This window comes from Canis aureus, chromosome 9, assembly GCF_053574225.1.
Source record: "Canis aureus isolate CA01 chromosome 9, VMU_Caureus_v.1.0, whole genome shotgun sequence".
Lineage (NCBI taxonomy): Eukaryota > Metazoa > Chordata > Mammalia > Carnivora > Canidae > Canis > Canis aureus.
In genome coordinates, this window is record NC_135619.1 from 16374224 (window position 1) to 16380223 (window position 6000).

The 6000-nt window shown below is 47.5% G+C and overlaps 1 pseudogene; it reads left to right on the forward strand.

Annotated features, from left to right (window-relative positions):
• Positions 1–3374: 3374 nt before the first annotated feature.
• On the forward strand, positions 3375–4112 carry LOC144321350 (ADP-ribosylation factor 1 pseudogene; annotated as a pseudogene).
• Positions 4113–6000: the final 1888 nt, after the last annotated feature.

Below are 6000 nucleotides of genomic sequence, written 5' to 3' on the forward strand. Positions count from 1 at the left end.
TGTTGACTGGGCCTGGGGAGAAAAGAAATCTTTGCAGCCCTTGTGTCTTCCACCTAGTGTGGGCCTAGGGACTGCTCTGCAGACACCCCCAACTGCACCGTCCACTCATGGCCAGCAGAGCCCTTCCCCAGCAGGGGGAAGTACTCGTCTCAAGGCTTGTCTTCCCCTTTCCCCATTTCACTGTCTCTGAGGTATCTTTTATCCTCAGCACCAGCATGGTGACTAGCCTCTACCGCTGGCAGAAACCACCCTGGAAAACTAGTGGCACCCTACTGTCTTTACCCAAAAGAAAACAGGGGTTCAGATTGTCAGAGAAACATGTCAAAAGCCACAGAGCGGGCGGTAAGAGGCAGGATCATTAGTCTTCTGAATCCCATTCCTATTTGCTGCTGAGGCATGAAGGTTGCAGTAACAGCTATATTGTATACCAGTTCTTGGAGGCTCAGGCCTGCATCTCTGCCCTGGCAGAAACAAAATGAACTAATTAAATGCTTGCCACTGGCTTATTTTGGAAACCTCATGGAGTGTGTGAGAGTCTGAATGAATTTCAGGCCACTATTGATTGCTTCAAATGTGGAGGAAATCATCCAAGCATGGGAAGAAGGTGAGGAAGCTAAACCCGTGGCTGAGGGTTATTAATATTGTAATACTTTTGCTTATTGGCGCAGAAAAGCAACTCTTGGCTATAAGGGACTAAAGCTTTAAGGCTGTAATGGAGGAGAGTAAATAGAATCCTTCAAGGTTGAAGAAGAGTCCAACCAAATACTCCACCTAATTGCTTTGGAATAACCAAGATCACCCTGCTTACTGTGCGAGAAAGAAAATCAATAGATTGTATTTAGAGGAAACTAAAAGCACAATTGGGTCATTCTCTGTGTGGCTAGTAGAGAGTGGTACCCTGGCATAGATCCCCAGAGGGACAGCAATTAAGTGAAAACCAGTTCATGCTGCCTAAAATAATCTAACAACTTTTAAATATAAAATAGTTGGTTGCAAAACTTAAAGGCTTCCAGTGGATCTATAGAACTACCCATTGTTGAGAGGCTTTTATAATGCACGTGAACCTTTGCTCACCCTCCTTCCAGCACGTACTCCATAAAGGTGTGATTTAATCCAGTGGTAAAATTGATAAGGTTTTTAGGTCACAGCATTAGTCTCAGTCACAGAGATTTCATGGAACCTAATTAAATCTCTCCTATTTCTCACGAAGAAAAATTTCTTAGGCTTTCAATCCAAAGCTTTACCTGCCCAACTTTTGAACTTTCTTTTCCAAAATTACCTGACATTGCCCGTCACACGGTAAAATCACTTCAGAGAACACAGGATGCTTTACAGAAAGATGTGGCTTCCTCCAATTGTTGGCACAGTTCTGATCCAGACCAAACAAACTTAGAACCCCCTGGCCTCGAGCTGTGACCATCCAACCCATCACCTCTCAGGATGTACCTGTTTGTAGTGACATTTGGGAAGTCACTAACATTTGTGAGAGCCTCTAGCTGAGATTTGGGTGGACATTTAAACAAGCCATGTTATTTGTTTCAAAGGAAGTTATGGATCAAACGATTTCCAATACTGTGTCAAACTAAGCAATTCTAAAAAACACTTCAAAATTAAGTAAAGTACAGCTCTTTCATTATTTTTAAAGATTCTATCCATTCATTCATGAGAGACACACACACAGAGAGGCAGAGACATAGGCAGAGGGAGAAGCAGGCTCCCCATGGGAAGCCCAATGTGGGACTGGATTCCAGGACTCCGAGATCGCGACCTGAGCCAAAGGCAGATGCTCAACCCTTGAGCCACATAGGAGCCCCAACAGCTCTTTTATAATAAGGATTTTTAAGGTCATTATTAATTCATTCTGTGTTAGCTGAAAAAAAAAAGTGCAATTTTAGCAAAAGATCATGTAATTGGACTTGTGGCTTACCCTAAAGTCTGCCGGACTGTGGCTCATCATTTCCCTTGGCCCTTGCATCCAATCAGTCGTCAGTCTCCAAAGCCCCTGCTCCAAAACCTGTTGGATCCCCTCCCTCCTCATATTCCTCTGGCCTCTGGCACCACCTCCTCGGGGCTCCATCTGGATCCCAGGCTCCACCTCCCGCCTCTGTATGCCTCCACATCACGCTGCTGCCTTCTGCCCTTTATATCCTCCCTAGCTCTCCTTTGCTTAGAGAAGCAGTCCAAACCCTTCAGCAGCATTGTGACCCCTCACAAGACCAAGACCCCTCACTGCCACAGCCTCACCTTTCTCTGCTGTCCAGCACCCCGGACATCGAGGACAAGCTAGAGCCCCCTTTCCTCACACAGGCCTGGCACTTCATGTCTCTGCCCTTTTTTACATGACACTTTGCCTGAAGTAATTTTCCCATGCTCCTTTCCCAGGAAAAATTCTACTTAACCAATACACTGCTCTTCACTACTTTGTTTTTCGGGGTTTTTTTAAAAGATTTTTTTTTTTTTTTTTTAGAAAGAGCACGTGCATGCCATGGGAGGGGCAGAGAGAGAAACAGACTCCCAGCTGAGCAGGGAGCCCCATGCAGGGCTTGATCCCAGGAACCCAGGATCAGGACCTGAGCTGCAGGCAGACTCTCAACTGATTGAGCCACCCAGATGCTCCTGCTCCTCACTACTTCTTGAAGCACCACCCAACCTCCCCTCTCTTCCATAATTCCATTGCTTTCTGGAACATGTTTATCATCCTGGGTACACGATCAGCTCCTTGTGGGCAGGGCCCTTGCTAGGCTTATCTCTGTGTGTCCTCTGTGCTTCTCTCAGTGCTCAGCACATGGAAGCTACGGTGCATCTTTACTGAAAGAATATATTCTATTGGATTTCCAGAGAAGTGATATTGTCCCCAAGACCTGAGATTTGAGAGTCTCAGCTCTATTGTATACTTTGCAAGAGATGACAGCTCAGTGAGGTGCAATGCAACATCCACACCCATTTATTTTACAAAAACATTTATTTTATCACCAGGTTTGATGTGTAATGCTGGCACTGCTGTGTTGACATTATGTCTTTTTGTTGTCACATATTTTACCAGGGAGATGCTTCTTTGCATCTCTATCAGAGAAAAACACTCTCGAAAATGTCTTCTCTAAACTTAAAGATTAAAGCTCCTTCCATCTCAGGAACTATAAAGCTACCTGTACATCTCGTTTGGCTTTAATGTCGTCGTAAAAAGTAGCACCGCTCACCCTACAGATGCGTCCACTCAATAGAGTTATGAGGTGGGAACGGTACGGACATGTTGGTTTGCCCAATGACTTGTACAAACTAGGCACTCAGGAAGTGATTGTTGAATTATCATTGTCGGTCTACTTTTTAAAAGAATATTCTGGGAGCAAAACCAATGCCTGGCTTGGAGCAGTAGTAGCCTCACCTCGGCTGCTGAGGGTTTCTCTGGCCAGTGTTGCTCCCACCAGTCTACAGCATGGGAAATATCTTCATGAACCTCTTCAAGGGCCTTTTTGGCAAAAAAAGAAATGGACATTGTCTTGGTGGGCCTGGATGTTGCAGGGAAGACCACTATCCTGTACAAAGTAAAGCTGGGTGAGATCGTGACCACCATTCCCACCATAGGCTTCAACGTGGAGACCGTGGAGCACAAGAACATCAGCTTCACCGTGTGGGACATTGGCGGCCAGGACAAGATCTGGCCTCTGTGGCACCACTACTTCCAGAATACACAAGGCCTCATCTTTGTGGTTGACAGCAGCAACCAAGAGCGTGTGAACGAGGCGGGTGAGGAGCCCATGAGGGTGCTGGTGGAGGATGAGCTCAGGGATGCCGTCCTGCTGGTGGTGTTGGCCACCAAGCAGGGCCTCCCGAATGCCACGAACGTGGCTGAGATCATGGAGGCGCTGGGGCTGCACTTCCTGGGCCACAGGAACTGGCACATTCAGGCCACCTGTGCCACCAGCGGGGATGGGCTCTGTCCAACCAGCTCGGGAGCCAGAAGTGAGCGCCCCTTCCCCTCCCTCCCTCCTTCCACCCTGCTTTACCCTCCTGTGGTGCGAGTGCCAGAAGCTGGCCCCATGGCCTGGGCAGTGTGCTTCTCCGCGCTGTCAAGGTGCAGCCGCAGCCCGCAGCCGGGTTTTTATTTAATGTAAATAGTTTGTGTTCCCAACGAGGCAGTTCCCGGTTGCGGTTCAATACTGAGAAGGGATTTAGGCACGCGGGGCCTCCTCTGGGCGTTAGGTCTATGTTGAGATCCGTTTTGGTGGTTGGTTTTTAACCCAAACTCAGTGCATTTTTTTAAACATCTTTTTATTTTTTATTTATTTATGATAGTCACAGAGAGAGAGAGAGAGAGAGGCAGAGACACAGGCAGAGGGAGAAGCAGGCTCCATGCACCGGGAGCCCGATGTGGGATTCGATCCCGGGTCTCCAGGATCGCGCCCTGGGCCAAAGGCAGGCGCCAAACCGCTGCGCCACCCAGGGGTCCGTCAGCGCATTTTTAAAGTGGTCACAAACACAAGCAAAGGAGAACACCCGAACACAAGAGGGGAGAGACGTGCCCAGTGCAGGCTCTGCGGGGGCGGCCAGGGTCCAGCCCACCAGCGGGCCCTTTCCCGTGGGGAACGTGAGACGCGCCAGAACCGGCCGCGGTCCGTTCTGCGTGGTCAGGACAGGGTCCCTGTGACCGCTCTGTCTCGGGGCCCCCCGCATCCCCTAGCGTTTGGGCTTGTGCCTGTGCCCTCACGGCCGCCCTGGAGACGGGCTGGGGCTGCGCCGCCGCCCCCGGACCCCGCGGAGGGAGCCCGGCCTCCCCGGGGGCGCACAGGCCCGTCTGCCCGCGCCTCGCCTCGCCCCGAGCCCAGGGCGCCCCTGTCCCCGTGCGCTTTCACTCCCTCGGCCTGCAAGGGTCAGATCTGCCATCGAAACGACGACCTCCACTGTTTTCTTTTGTATTTTGATAAACACTGAAGAGGCTGGAGCTGTTCCACTTTGCCTCGGTTCTGAAGTCCTCAGAACCGGTTTATTTGGTGTCGGGGAACCTCTTACTGCTTTCAATACACGATTAGTGATCAACTGTTTTGTATACTTTGTATGATACTTTTCAGTTTCCATTTCGACAAACAAGCACTGCAATTATAGCTACTAGAATAAAATCTCTTTAACTATTAAAAAAATTATAAATAAATAAATAAATAAATAAATAAATAAATAAATAAAAGAATATTCAGGAAATACTTCTCCTCAGTGTTAGCAACTTCCCTCTTTGCTTTTGGGTCTGGTTGATCATTTCGTTATACACTCCACTTTCAACTCCAAGACAGACATAGTAACCCTCACTAGCACACGGCTTTTATTACGGTTTGTTTCAAATTTTGCTTTTTAAAAATTTCTATATTATTAATTTTTATGTATACTCACATGGTACCGAAAATTTGAAAAGAAATATACATGTATTAAATATAATAAATAACATGGCACAAAATGCTAAAGGGAACAATATTAAAGGGGAAAATTCTTCCCCTTCCCTTTGTCTTTCAGCTCCTCTCTCCTTCCTTGATGGTAATAAACATTGCTAGGTATCCATCCTTCCAGAGGTAGTCGGTGCATATAAAACCAATTCATTTTTTTCCCTTTTCCACATTTGATAACATAGTATACACACTGTTCTACACTTGCTCTTTTCATTTAAGTGAAGGTTGTTTTGCATCTGTCCATAAGAGCATTCTCATTCTTCTTAAGAGCTATTGTCTTCCACTGTGGCTCTAAATCATCCAACCAAGTATAATGAGTGGAGTGCCCAGGCCCTGAGACATTCAGGTCACCTCCTGGTGGCTGCATAAGACATATGCCATGGGTGAACCACAAGACTCTTAATCTCAGCTCAGGTCTTGATCTCAGTGTTGTGAGTTCAAGTCTTGTGTTGGGCTTGATGCTGGGCCTGGAGACAACTTAAAAAACAAAGGGAAGGGAAGGGAAGGGAAGGGAAGGGAAGGGAAGGGAAGGGAAGGGAAGGGAAGGGAAGGGAAGGGTTGCCCTTTA